This window comes from Bactrocera neohumeralis, chromosome 4 (assembly GCF_024586455.1).
Source record: "Bactrocera neohumeralis isolate Rockhampton chromosome 4, APGP_CSIRO_Bneo_wtdbg2-racon-allhic-juicebox.fasta_v2, whole genome shotgun sequence".
Classification (NCBI taxonomy): Eukaryota; Metazoa; Arthropoda; class Insecta; order Diptera; family Tephritidae; genus Bactrocera; species Bactrocera neohumeralis.
In genome coordinates, this window is record NC_065921.1 from 62,814,947 (window position 1) to 62,830,369 (window position 15,423).

General features: G+C 37.7%; 2 long non-coding RNA genes across 3 annotated transcripts; both read left to right on the forward strand.

Moving 5' to 3' along the window:
• Window positions 1-405: 405 nt before the first annotated feature.
• On the forward strand, window positions 406-2,412 carry LOC126755119 (uncharacterized). Its single transcript, XR_007666458.1, has 4 exons — window positions 406-681; window positions 767-1,540; window positions 1,602-2,246; window positions 2,310-2,412. It is a non-coding gene; the product is annotated as an uncharacterized LOC126755119 (long non-coding RNA).
• A 1,786-nt stretch (window positions 2,413-4,198) lies between these two features.
• Window positions 4,199-7,407, forward strand: LOC126754980 (uncharacterized). Of its 2 annotated transcripts, none has more exons than XR_007666436.1 (7): window positions 4,199-4,578; window positions 4,649-4,799; window positions 4,863-5,460; window positions 5,528-5,820; window positions 5,881-6,055; window positions 6,125-6,414; window positions 6,941-7,407. It is a non-coding gene; the product is annotated as an uncharacterized LOC126754980 (long non-coding RNA). The 2 variants fall into 2 exon arrangements; XR_007666437.1 differs by having other exon boundaries at window positions 5,913-6,055.
• The last annotated feature ends 8,016 nt before the right edge of the window (window positions 7,408-15,423 follow it).

The window sequence follows — 15,423 nt, forward strand, 5'->3', positions numbered from 1 at the left end:
AGGGGAGGCTGTTTTGGGGGTTTTAAAAAAAATTTCTTTTTTTAACTTTTGGGGGGAAAAAGGGAAAAAGGAAGAAAGGCGGGTTTAAGGTTTTTTTCACTTTCCCTTTTTAAAAGCGATACAGGGAAAAAAAACCCGGGGCCATTCCGTACATTTTTGGGGGGCAATGTGGTGAACACAAAAAAAAACGGCTATTTTTTTTTTCCGAAAAAGGAAAAAAAAAAGGAAAAAAATTTTATTTTGTAAAATTTTTTGCCAAAAATTTTTCCGTTTAAAAAAAATTTAAAATTGCTTTTTTTTAAATTTTTTTTAAAAAAATAAAAATTTTAAGTCAATGTTAAAAAATTTTAAATTAAATTTTTTTTTTTCTTTTTTGGGAATTTTTTAAAATAAAAAAAAGCTCCGTGAACCTTCTCTATGACAGAGAACGTCTACCAAAATTAAATATATTTAAATGAATGCATTAAATTTCAATAGTGATGATTGTAATAATGAGCAAGATTTCGTTGGCGAACAAAAAATTCCAAGTTGTTCAAACGGTCGGAACTCACAAATAAGTCACAATATTATGAGATATGACAATTTAAGTGAAAGTTCAAGTACACCAGATTCGTTGAAAAATGAAGAATTGGTTGGTGTAAGATTCTCTTTAGTGAGAAATTTTTCAAAATTGTGGAGACGGTGTGTTTAAAAAGATGCAAAATAGCACTATTTTATTTGTTATATATGTTTTTATTTAAAGCTTCACAATTTCATTTAAATGCAGATGAACAAAACTCCTCATCAAAGAAGAATGTGTGGCTTAATTGGTAGTTGTCAAGTGTGCGGAAAAAAATTAAAGGTTCGCTTCGTATTAGTTCCAATTTTATCAAGCATTTGAAAAAGGAACACCAACAAAAATTTTGCGAGTTCAAGTGAATCAAAGATGAAAGAAGGCGTAAGCCGCAAAAGCTCTTTTAACCATGACATTTTGGATTTTATTTGCAACACAACGTCTCCCTTGTCCACAGTCAGTAACCAAAGTTTTAAAAAACTATTTCCTGGTAAAAGTTACTTTTCGAGAGCCACACTAAATATGTTCAAAATCTGGTCATTGAGCTGAAGAACATTGAATACGTGTGCGTAACTGCAGATGTATGGTCAGGTGGAAAAAAATCATTTTTTGGTAAATAAGCAATATAAATTACCCGTGGAAAAAATGGTTTATACGATTACTGACAATGGATCTAACTTCGTTAAGGCATTTAAAGAATTTGGAGTTAAATGTATTTAATCCAAATCAATATATTCAATTATTGATTCTCATTGATTTAGGACCTATAAATGAATGTGACAGTGATGACGGATCTGACTCTGATTCCGATTCAAATGACTCAATAATTGCTTTAGGTCCTCAATTTCGATCTGTAACTCCACGCCTGTCAAAACACTTTCCTTGTGCAAGCCACACTTCAAATCTTTTGGCTTCAACCGATTTCAACAAAATTTTTAATTCATCAAGTCAGGATATTAAAAATATTCACAAAAGATCTTTCCAAAGGTAAAAATTATTTGATTAATTCAACACTTTTTACATTTACATATTTTCTATAACTTTGTAGATGCACACAGCTTTGGAATAAATGCAATAGACCAAAATCTGCAGAAGTAGTTAATGAAGTTATAAACGCGAATTTAATAACTCCATGCATAACAAGGTGGAACTCTCTTTATGATTCCGTTACGAAGTTGCTGCAACACAAAACCAATTTAGCAGAATTGTGTTACCGTTTAAAAATTCCTACCATTCTCAGCGAAGAAGTTGAGTACTTAGAAGAGTACGCAAAGCTTATGAGGCCTATTGCAGAAGCGATCGACTTCCTTCAGGGCGAAAAGACCATGTATTTTGGTTACTTTATCCCCACTATAGTGACTTTGAGAATAAAACTACGTCGTTTGGAGCCTGCAAGCTTTAAGTATTTATCCGAAATAAGCGAAAAAATGCAAATAGCTTTGCTTAAAAGATTTGAAAAGTACTTCCTGATTCAGTCTGATGCTAGGGACGCTGTTATTGCCGCTATTTCTGTCCCTGACATTAAATTGCGATTTTTAAAAGCCCTTTTAGAAACAGCAACGACGGAAACAGAGAAGTGAAAAAAATGTTCAACACTTATGTGGTGAAGTATGGAAAGATAGCAGATGACGCAACACGTGTTCCGCCTCAAACTACTCAAAAACCTTCCTTGATTTCGGGGAAGAAAGTAATGGTAAAATTTTTGCATTTGACTTTCAATTAAATATTTGATTTATGCATATATTCACTTAAGTAGATATAAGCATACAGAGTGGTTCCACTGACTCCGGCAATTATCTTCAGGAAACGCTTTTATACCTGGTGGAACGAGACGCCACAACAAGTTGTTTAAATAAACATCAGGCTATTAAAAAACGTTTTTCTAAGGAGAGTATTATAAATAATAAAAAGTCAGATATAGGGTTATATATACCGTCATCTGCACTGTAGAACGGATGTTTTCTTTCCGTCCGTATTGTCCGTCCGTGCAAGCTGTAGAAGGCAAAAACTCAGATATCTTGATGAAACTTGGAAATTCCTTGGCTCCATTTAAGAAAAGATGGGCAAAATCGGCCCACTGCCACGCCCACAAAATGGCGGAAAGTTGAAATAAAAGTTTCAACTGCCATAAACAAAAATATTCGAATTTTCTTTAATTATTCATTGAGTAATTTTTTTTTGGAAAAGTTGGCTTTTGATTTTTAACTACCAGTAACTATTTTCAGTAAACAGTAAATATTTTGCCCACCTCCCATACAAAGGTTATGTTGAAAATGATTTTAACAAAAAACGTCAGAAACACTAAATTTTCAAATGATATTATCAGTATTTTTACTGCATTTCCGTATATAATATTTTCAACCCTGATGACATGTACGAAATATAGGAAAATCGGTTCACAACCATTTCTTTCAGTAAGCTGTAAAAAAATATTTTTACAACCACGCCTTCTTCCAATATAACGCTATTTTGAATTCCATCTGATGTATATACATACATTAGGAACCAATGATGATAGCGGAATAAAAAAAAATATTTTTGAAAAACATGCAAATTATTTTCAGTTATCATGCGAGAGTATAAAATGTTAAAAAAAGCCCTTCCTTACTTGTTCTAAAATATAATACCCCATTACCGTCGTCTGCATCTGTAGAACGGTTGTTCTACAGTAAACATTTTGCTGGTTTTGCAAATCAAATGATATTATCAGTATTTTTACTGCAATTTCTTTCAGTAAGCGGTAAAAAAATATTTATACTGCAAATTTTTCCAGTAATCAGTAAAATTGTACTGGTAATGCAAATTTAATTTCATTATCAGTAAAGTGTTACTGTTTACTGCTGTACGTAATGCAGTAAATATATAATGCAGTGTGCCCGATATTAATGAATACTTGTGCAATTGAATACATTTGAATTAGATTACTTTTTCAAAGCAATATCCTTAGTTAACGTGGAAATAAAGCCTATTTTTTAAATTATTTTTTGTATTTGATATATTCATACTTATGTGTATACTTCATTACATATGTACATACATATGTATATAACAAACTATCACAATATATTAAAAAAATTATGTAGTGTAATATAGTGATAAATGTAAATAAATCGTATATTTTATCATTCAAAACTTATATTCACATGTATCATGACCATATGTGTTTATGTTCGCTTTCGCGAATTCAAATCATATTATCACTTATCAATAATAACATGTGCGCGATTACAACTATTGATCTACAAAAACAACAAATGTCTGAAATAGCATCAGCGGCGTCACAAGTCAATATGGCAGCCAAGTGTAGCAAATCTTACAGCAAGAACAATTTCATTCATGAACGCAAGCGCACTTTCAACAAGCAGACTCGCTTCATTCATAAAATCGACCACCTTCACAAGCCTTTCTCCCGACGAACAAGCTAAAAATCATAAATTGAACCTGACAAGTATTCAAATATATTATCAAGAATCGCAGTCAGCTGTTCTTGCTGACGTCACGGTTGACTTATTATTCGACGCGCTTTTGAAAGTGAGTTCGATTGTGTTAAAAGTTTTGAATTAATTTGAAATTTTATATTTTTTTAAAATAATAATAATAGTAAAAAATGGAGATTTTTCCATTTTTTGTAAAACAATGGATTCATTTTTGTCGTCGTACGGACAAAATTAATGTTAAAAATGCATGCATTTGTGAAGTGCACTTCGCGCCAGAAGCCTTCGAAAGAAACTTGAAGTTTGAAATGGGCAATTATAGCATTTTGATTACAATAATTTTACTTTTAGAACCAAACACTCTTGCAGGTTTAAGTTCGCGGAATCCAACTAAGTTGTTACCTAGCGCTATTCCCACGTTAACCACTGCTCCTGCAGAGGCTAATGAACCGCAGGAAAGGATGGAATCTCGTTCTAAAAGGGATGTTAACAACAATGTTGAAGAATACCGCCCCTGTTGGCACCTCAAACTGCAGGAGAGGAGGTCATCGATGAGAAAGACGAGAAAATACTGCATTTGGAAACAGAAATGTTAGTCCTAATTGATATTGATGAAGTATCTTTTTCTTACACAAGTATGTGTATTTCTTATTCTTTTTAGACAAAGACTGAATAGTGTTGTTAGAACTTTGAAGAGGTGCAAAAACGAGCAGTCAGCAGATATTAAACGCCTTAGGATTTTCATTAAAGCCTCAGAATTCCACAGAAATAATTTGGAGCAAAAGCTTAGGTGCATTTTCACCAACGGCCAGGTAAGTGCCCTAATTCTAAAAAGTAGATTGCAAAATATATTAAAGTTCTTTACACATACATAGATTGAAAAATTAGGGATGGAAATAAACGGCGGAATTGGAAAGAAGAAGACATAGCTAAGTCGATCACGCTATGTTCAACGAGCCCGAAAGCGTACAAACTTTTACGGAGAAACAACTTTCCTCTTCCAGGTGTGCGCACTCTGCAATGGTGGTCAAAGAAAATTGACGTAGCTCCAGGTGTCATAGAGCCGGTGATGAAACTGTTGAAGGCAGCAACTGAGCTAACACAAGCGCAAAAAATTTGTGTACTCAGTTTTGATGAAATGAAGATCAGAAAGAGTTACTGTTACGATAGATCCACTGATTCGACATTGCCTCCTCTTAACTTCGTTCAGGTTGCAGTGATAAAAGGTAATTAAACTCATTAATTTTCTTGAAGTCAATTTTTTCTAATGTACTTTGTTCTTTTCGGTTTGATAAGTAAATGGAAACAGCCTGTATTCTTCGAATATGACTGCAAAATGACGAAGGAAGAGCTGTTTAGCATTTTGTCAAGCGTTAAAAAGTGCGGTTACAATATTGTTGCCATTGTAAGCGATTTGGGTGGATCAAATAGAGGCTTATATAATGATCTTGAAATTAATGTGGAAAAACCTTGGTACATTCACTAAACAATTATTTAAATTATGATATACTTTAAATTGTGTTCTTTTTTTCTATTGCAGGTTTTTACACGATGGAGACAGGGTTGTGGTTTTTGCTGCTGTCCCCTATTTAATATGGCAAAATTGTTAGAAAAGACATTATTCTGAAGCTGCTCTCGCTTACCTCCAACGACCTGTCCATCACGCACCAAATTTCTCAGAAGCATTTGTCTGTAACAGGAGCAGAAAGGCAAAAGGTTAAACTAGCCACAAAATTGTTCCCCCACACAATTGCTCAAGCAATAACTCGAGCCGCTAGCTTAAGTCTGCTAGATAACGAAAATTGGGAGGAATGCCATCGACTTTTCAAAATTGTAAGTAATATTTAAAATATTAATTAAAATGTTCGTATATAATAAATATTAATTTTGAAGACAAATGACTGGTTTGATCTAATGAATGTCAGGGTGCCCAAAGATGAAGAGAGGGAACGCTTACACGCCTACGGTTTGGCTTTGAACGAGCAAAATAATGTACTGGAACAGATAACGGGGATGGTTTCATCAATGGGAGTCATTGGTAAAAATGGGTTGCTTCCATTCCAAAAAGGTAATACTCAAGCTATATATTTAGATAAGTTGATTTTCTACAGTTTTTGATTTTACTTATGATTTACAGGTATACATACTTCAAAGCAATAATGCTTTGAAATTGCTGCTGGATGACTTAAGACAGCGGTACAAAATTGATTACGTTTTGACCTACCGATTAAACCAGGACGTTTTGGAAAATTTTTTTTGGCATAGTCAGGTCAAAAGGTGGTCTTCACAATCACCCTGACAGGCAGGAGTTCAAATATAGGCTGCGTTCCTATATACTTGGTCACAACGAAGAAGCGTTCACAGAAGAAGAAAATGTTGAAGTCGACAACACATCAGATTTGGAAGGGAATTACTTATCTCTAACCGGTAATTATCAAAATATTAAACGTACATAGTATTATAAACCTAAAACTGCAGAAAACATTCTTTCATAAAAATGTATTGATGTTCTTAATTGGCGTAGAAACCGCTTAAGCGATTATAGCCACTGGAGGATGGAGTCATGTGTAGAAGTTCACGCAAGTGAGGAAAGTTCTCTGATCGCCATTCACTTGGGAATGGCCAGAAACGATTCTTTTACACATGGCTCAAGCAGCTCACTACTTCCGGTCTTTGACCAAGTATCCTCTGGGTAGCCTAAGAATATCCGTTCGAAGGCGAGCTAAAGTGAGAAGGCGAAACATTCCCTACAAGGGTTGTGCGCTGGGTTTGGGACCCGCCACGTAAAAAAACACCCCCAGTGAAGATGTATTGATGTTAACAAATGCAAATATGTACTAACATATAACTAAGTTTTTGCACTGTTTATTATCCTAATTATAATAATAATCTTAACTAACAATTTATTCCATTTATTTATACGCATGTATGTATGTTTATTATATTTTTGCAGGTAATATTTTCCAACGTGTGTCAGTTGATCTGAATTCCACTGACCCAATTGAAAAAAATGATGACTTGGAGATACTGAACAACGACGGACTTGAGAATTTGGCAGGGTACATCTGCCACAAACTCGGTAAAGACAACCCCCAAATTTGTGCCAATTCAGAAAATTGTTCGTCTTATACTTGGGTGGATCACTTTTCTGAAGAAGGACTCTCAAAACCAACAGATATGATGATGGAGCATATGAGAGCCTTGCAAGCAGTATTTGACGATGTAAATGGTACTGATTTGCATATATGTATGTACAAATTACGTCCAGAAACACTTAGTAACTTTATAAATTATAGCTCGAAAGTAAAAGAATTGTTTTTCAGAGCAAAAATGTATTTTAGGATTCGTTCCTTAAACAAAAACTTAATCGAACATATGTATAGCAAAACAAGAAAATTAAATAACACAATAAATTGATACTTGGTCACAAAATATTCAATCTTTTTATTTGCATATAAATGTATATGGTTGAAACAAACACAGCAAAGAGACAAAATTAAATAATACAATGAAAACACAATTAAATGAATATGTAGGTAAATGTTCACTATAAAATATTCACTTATATTGATATTTTGTATTAATATTCACTTATATTGATGTTAACTTTTGATGATATTCATGTCTTTGTATGCCTGCAATACAAAATTGCTTCTTATTGCAAAGAAAAACAAACAACTGAAAATCAAAATCATCATTGTACGATGGTCAACCGTGACGTAGATGCGCAGAACGAATAAAATTTGAACTCGTCATTGCGCAATCTAGTTTTTATCATTCTTGATATATTATAATAAAATTGACAACATAGTTTATTTGTCGATATTCAAGTCAAGAAATGTGTCAAAGAAAATATTCAATATTCCTCTGATTTATGTGTACAGTGGATCGCGGTTAAGTAGTACTTCGCTTAAATGAAAATCATCCCTCTTAACTGCCTATATCATGCTGCATCTCACGGTTGGTTTTTTGAAATACATAGAAATTATTGCTTTAAGTACAACTCGTTAAGTATCCGCACTCGCTTATGTGCCATATTATATTTTTATTTTTAACAAATCACTGCGGCACATAACCGGGATTGACTGTTTTTGTCAAAGAATGTACAAAATATTTTTACGCTGCTTGCAAAAATCAGCTTCGATATGTATGCAACATACATATTTACGCTGGTTTGTAGGCGAAGCTGTTACAGCGGCAAGGGAAGCGGTGACAATCGGCGCTCGTTCGCTTATTTTTTCGGCACAGCTCGGATTTACCAACAACACAATGTTGTGTTGAGCTTCGGCACTTGGTTGTCCGTGTCAACGTAGATTTCGCATGAAGGATTGAGTGTACATATTTACATACATATGTTGCATGTAGACAAATTTACAAACATTATGCGTATGGTCTGTCACATTTGTTTACATGCACGCATACATACATTATATACATATAATATGAGCACATGTGCGACCGCTTGATCTTTGAAGAACTTTTATGGCGGGATTCTGTAACCAGTCTGGTCTCTATTTGAGACATTTTGAGGTAAAATCTCAATTTGTGACTAGTTACTATTCACTAAACAGTCTCTACCGTTAGTCTAAAAATATTGCCTCAAATTTGAGACCTGGTAGTTAGCAGGTCACAAAACCCAAAAGAACTCTTGTCTGCCATTTTGAATATACTGAATAGAGATCATCATAGATATTAATCGATTGTCGTTTTTTTATACTTTATAAGCAACCCAAACACGAAAAAAATTAAAAATAAATCAATTTTACATAAATTTCGTAAATATTATGAAACAAAGTCAACATATATTTTTATTTTTATTGGTAATTATGTTTTTTGACTATGTTATAGACAATTTAATATTTGTTATCGACATATTTATTTTCATTCAAGTGTAAAAACATCTCTGAATAATGAAATGTAATAGATTCTGTGACTGTCACTTACAGAATAGCAAAATCGTCTCAAGTCTCAAAAATTGTCTCTAACTTAGAATCGCACGAGTTATATCGTCACATCAACCCCCACAACCCAGAATACACCAATAAAACAACAACAATAAATCATTTACTTTATACCAAAAAAAAAAACAAAAACAACAAATCATTATAAAATTTTCATTTGAATTTTAAATAGTTTAAGTCAGCAATATAAAACATTATTTTCTTACAAACTAAATTGTATTTATATTCATAAATTACTAATAATAATTTTTCCCTTTAATTTTAAAATATTAAAGTCAGCAAAACAAAACATTGCAACAATTGTGTACTAATTAATACCTACTTCCTGTTTACCAACTTTTATACAATTATTATTGTTTTAATTTTTACTGTATTTTTCTTGACTCATCAAATTTCTTACCTTCATGTTAAAATAATTTAAAAATAAAGATCATTACTGGTGTAACCTTCAAGAAGATAAAGTGTTTTATTTGGTGCAATTAACAAAGGAACGTAATAACATAACTGGCGCAGTCGGAAAGCCAACGGTTCGGGTTGAAACTTAACTAAAAGTGCTAACAAAATAATATCTTTGTTAATAATTAAATCCTTGGACCACATAAGGGGCCGCCTGTTCAAAAACTCGAAGGAATATCGGACGGAGAACAAATAAGTGGAAATACTCGAGAACCGTTGGAAAAAGGACCTAAATCCCTCATGCGTACAATTCTCATAGGGGCTCTAATAGCCTTTGCTTACGGACAAGTCTTGGAAATACAAAATTTTGACAAAGACCAGAATATGATCGCCCTGAAGATTGGACACGCGAGAACGATTGAAAGTTATTTCAATTTCATTCATATAATAGACTTGGACAATTATAATTCGCAAACTTCAAACTTAATTACTATCGTAGACAAATTTGAAAAAAATAGCCTTCTAAAAGATGCTGCTAAAATTTGTAAGCTGAAACTTAAGGGACTCGAAAACAAACTACAGGCATTAAATCCAAATAAACGTACAAAACGAGGACTATTCAACGGCTTAGGCTCTGTAATAAAATATCTAACTGGGAACATGGACGCAAATGACGCTATGACTATAAATAAACAAATACAAGAACTCCAGGACACAACATTAAATTCAAAAATAATAGAGCAAAATCAAAAAAGTTTGAGTATACAATTGATACAGAGATTTAAAAATTTGACAGAGCATATAAATAACAAGAAAGCATTACAAAATTTTTAGAAAAACTCTCCGCAAAAACAACTAATCATATTCTAAAAGAAGACAATGCGCTTTAGAAATTCAATACATGAATCAGCTTGATTATAATACGAGTATAGATTTATTATTGAACCATATCTCTGACATAATAGAAGCTGTAATGCTCGCAAAGCTTGGTATAGTATCAAAGCTTATTCTTCATCCAGATGAATTGGATGAAATAAGACACCATTTTAAGTCCCAGAATATTGACTTAGTTTCGGACGGACACCTTTACTAACTTCTGGAACTCCAAGCATATTATAATAATAGCAACCTAATTTTTAATATAAAACTAGCAAATTTGGCTAAAAGTACGAATTCGCCTTTCCATCTCATTCCTCTTCCTATGAATAATACGAAAGTAATTAAAACAAAACCATACGTAAGTTACAATAACCACGAGCTCCAGTACTTAACAGAGATTTGCCCAAAAATTGAGAACGTGTATTAGATAGATAGATAGATAGTGTTATGAGGTAATGCACCGCGACCTAGAGTCTATTGTGCCCTCTCCTATATCACATGTCTTCCCAGAGTCCCAGCAGCCTGAATAGCTCTAGGAGTTTGCCGGGCGCTACTCAGGTGATGTGATCCCTGCTGATATAAATAGAATCCAGGGCCTTAAGCCTTTTTCTACAGATTGCTGTGCAATCCAGGATTAGGTGTGCTGGTGTTTCCTGTTCCAGGTCGCAGAACCGGCAGTTAGCACAGGAGACTATGTCCATGTTGGACAAGTGCTTCCTGAGCCTGCAGTGCCCTGTGTAAATCGCGACGAGGAGACGGAATTTGTCACGGGGGAAGTGAATAAGTTCCTTGAACCTGGAGAGATTGTACCTTCCTAGTAGCAGTTTGGTTGGGCGCATGCTTGATGCCTGTTGCCAACGCCGTTCTCTCCCCATTCTTTCCTCCGTGCGGAGCAGCTCCTTAAAAGTGTGGGATCCTACCGCTATGTATGGTTCTGGTCCCATCACCTTGGACGCTGCCGCAGCGCAGGCCAGTTCGTCGGCCTTCTCGTTTCCTTCTTTTTCTTTGTGCCCTGGCACACAAATTAGGGGCACCCGGTTGCACAAGGACAGGCGGTTTAGCCTTTCTATGCATTCCTCGACTAAAAGTGATTTGGTCTCATATGATGAAATCGCCTTTAGTGCCGCTTGGCTATCACTGAGAATAGCTATACGCTGGTTGCGATTGTTGCGGCTAAGGTTGACTTCAGCGCACTGACATATGCAAAAACTTCAGCCTGGAAGATACTTGGGAAGCATCCCATTGGTATGGACAGCTAAGTACGCGGTCCCGCAATACCTGCCCCAATACCCTCCGGTGTTTTTAAGCCATCGGTGTATCATTGAATGGTACTGTCTTCCAGCAGTCTTTCCAGCGTGGAATCGCTCCACTCCGTCTTGCTGCCTTGAGTAACTTTGAAATTCTTTTTGAGGTTTATTTTCTTCGTTGTGCCGTCCTTTGGGAGAAGGACTAGCGGTGTGCTTTCCGCCAGTACGTCTATCTATACTTTCCTCTTCCGCAGCCTTCTGCTGACATTAGCAGCATGGTGTGGTTTGCTGCTTCTTTTATCACCTGGTGCGGCGGTGTGAGCTCCAGTATGACTTCCAGTGCCACAGTGAGGCATGTGCGCATTGCCGCCGAAGCACAGACACAGGCAAGTCTTTGCAGCTTTGACAGTCTCCGGATCACCGACGACTGAGCTGCTTTGGTGGCCCAAGCAACCGCTCCATAGGTGATAATAGGCCTTTCTATCATGGTATACAGCCATCTAATGATTCTTGGCTTGCATCCCCATAATCTGCCGGCCAGGCGTCTGCATACCATAAGTGCTCTAGTTGCTTTGGACAGCGTTAAGTCCAAATGCCTACTCCACCGTAATGATAAGTCTAAAGTGAGGCCAAGGAATTTGAACTATTTCGACATTTCCACCTCTGTGCCTCCTATTGTTAGGAACCTCAGGCCCGGAAGAGATCTCCGCTTAGTAAATGGGATTACGGTAGTTTTTGATGGGTTGATGTTTAGCCCTACCATGTTGCACCATCTTTTTGCCAGGTTTAAGCCCCTTTGGACAATGTCACAAAGAGTGTTTTCAAATCTGCCTCTCGCCATTATGACGATGTCATCCGCGTACCCTTGACAGCGGATTCCATTGCTGGTGAGCAACTCGAGGAGTTCATCTACTACCAAGCTCCATAGCAGAGGGGACAGAACTCACCCCTGTGGGCATCCCCTTGTGGTGCCAAGACGAATCTTGCTTTCCCCCACCGTTGTTTGCGCTATCCTAATACGCAGAAGGGCTTCTATCAATCTGCATATTGGAGTGGTAACGTTCCTTCTCTCAAGTGCCTTGATCACGTTAGTTGAGACGCATTATCAAAGGCACCCTCAATGTCTTGGAAGGCGCAGATCGCAACCTCGCCGTTATCCAGCGAATCTTGCAGCTCAGACGTGAGTTGGTACAGAGTAGTATTTGTGGATCTACCCGCTCTGTACGTATGTTGCCTGGCATGTAGGAGTGCGATCTTCAGCGCTTCCGATCGAATGGGGTTATCTATTACTTTCTCCATCCCCTTTAGCATGAAGGATGTGAGACTTATACCGGAGAGCCGGAATGATTTGGCTAGCGAATAGTCTCTCCTCCCTACCTTGGGGATGAAGATTACTTTTGCAATTCTCCATGGGTATACGACATCGCCAGGCTGTCTCTCATCAGCCCTAGCAGGTGTGGCAGAAGAGTATCCATACCTTGCTGCAATAGGGCCGGGAAGACGCCGTCCACTCCCGGTGACTTATAGTTCGAAAAGGAGGCCAGTGCCCATCTGACTGAGTCCACAGTGAACAAATTCCTTGCAGTCAGCCAGTCTGAGCGGTCCGGCCTCCGGTTGTCCGATGCTGGAGTTAGGTCAGCTTGAACCGTCTCCGGGAAGTGCACCTGTAGGAGTGTTTCTGCCCTCTCATCCGCGCTAGTCGTATAGGTCCCGTCCTGTCTTTTTAGGGATAATACTGTGTCCGTGTTACCTCTCGACAACGCCTTATGCAGCCGAGCTGCCTCCGGGGTCGAGGAGACGCTGTCACAGAATTTTCTGAAACTGTTTGTCTTGGCAAGCCTGATCTCCTTATTGTAGATTGTTAGGTGCCGTTTGTATTCTTCCCAACTGTCTGTGCGCTTGGCTTTATTAAACAGCCTTCGCACCCTATGTCTAAGAGTTGAGAGTTTACTAGACCACCAGGGGCAGGTTTGTTTACTGGTGGTCGCTTTTAGTGGACAGGCACAACGATAGGCGTCCATAATGGACTGGTTCATTGCACTTAGTCTGCTCTCCAGTCCAACTGTGGTGGATCTACCATCTGCCTGCCCCACTCTGCTTATGTTTTTGCTTAGGGTTTCTTTGAAAATACCCCAGTTCGTATTTCTAGGGTTGCGTGTCGGAGGAGAGCAAAACGAATGATCCTGTGATCTGACAATGAGGGCTCTTTTGACACCCGCCACTGCGAGATCAGCCCGATCATGTCGTCATTGCTCAGGGTAATGTCCAGGACCTCCCTGCGAACACTAGTTACAAAAGTGGGCTCACAGCCCACATTCTCTATGCTCATATCCATACTGACTATAATTCCATTCAAATGGGTCTGGCAGTGAACGAGGGCAAAACGAAATATCTCCTGCCATCAAACAAACAGTCGTCGCACTCGCGACTTGGCTCTCACGTCACTGTTGACAGTAGTCAATATGTTTTACGTGGGTATCTGCCTACGAAGGCTCAAATCCACGGCGCTATCTATTGCTAGTAGCACATAGATCAAATTAGTGCGTTGATCAGCGCCCCAAAGTGTAAGTGCATGCACAACACTGCACTCTGGAAGAAACCAAGGTATGAGTGCCGCCCCACACACACTTTGGTTCCAATCGGTTCGGGTGAAAACCAAAGGAAACACCGTAGCCACCTTGGCGTCACTGTTGACAGTCATAACTTTGAAGTTGTAGATAATTTCGGCTATTTTGGAACCAGCGTAAACACTACCAACAATGTCAGCCTGGAAATCCATCGCAGGATTGCTCTTGCCAACAGGTGCTACTTCGGACTGAGTAGGCAATTGAAAAGTAAAGTCCTCTCTCGACGAACAAAAGCTAAACTCTATAAGTCGCTCATAATTCCCGTCCTGCTTGGGCGATAACAGCAATCGATGAGTCGACGTTACGAGTTTTCGAGAGAAAAATTCTGCGAAAGATTTATGGTCCTTTGCGCGTTAGCCACGGCGAATATCGCATTCGATGGAACGATGAGCTGTACGAGATATACGACGACATCGACATAGTTCAGCGAATTAAAAGACAGCGGCTACGCTGGCTAGGTCATGTTGTCCGGATGGATGAAAACACTCCAGCTCTGAAAGTATTCGACGCAATACCCGCCGGGGGAAGCAGAGGAAGAGGAAGACCTCCACTCCGTTGGAAGGACCAAGTGGAGAAGGACCTGGCTTCGCTTGGAATATCCAATTGGCGCCACGTAGCGAAAAGAAGAAACGACTCGCGCGCTGTTGTTAACTCGGCTATAATCGTCTAGGCCAATTAAGAAGAAGAAGATAAATTCCATTCCGTGTGATGCGCATTGGCATCGCATCCCAGGGTCAGGGGAAGTTTGTTGACCCTGCAATGCTCCACCAGATTGAGTATTTTACTATTTTTAGACAACTGCACTGTCCACAACAGTCCTCCTACATTGTCTAACGTGGAACTCTACTTCTTTCCGCCAAATACAACTTCCAAATTGCAACCATTGGACCAAGGGATTATCCATAATTTTAAGACGTTCTATCGCAAAGAAATTGTTAAGATCGTTTTAGAATCTCTCGACAAACAGCTAACTGCAAATATCACGGTTCTGACAGCTATTTTACTAATTGATAAAACATGGAGAGCTGTAACACCCCTAACGATTCTCAACTGCTTCAAAAAATCCGGTTTCTTAAAAGAAAATCAAGAAAATCTTCCAATACTTATAGATGATGAAGAACCAGCAATGAAACCATTAGTTGACATCAGCGGTGTGAGTTTTTCTGATTTTCTTCAAGTGGATGAAAATGTTGCTGTCTCAGGTTCACTAACCGATAGCGAAATTTTATCTGCGACAGATACGCAAAGTAACGATGAAGATGAGGACGATACATCGGAACCTTTGGCAGAGGTGTCAGTTAAGGAAACAAGATCCTCATTTGATAC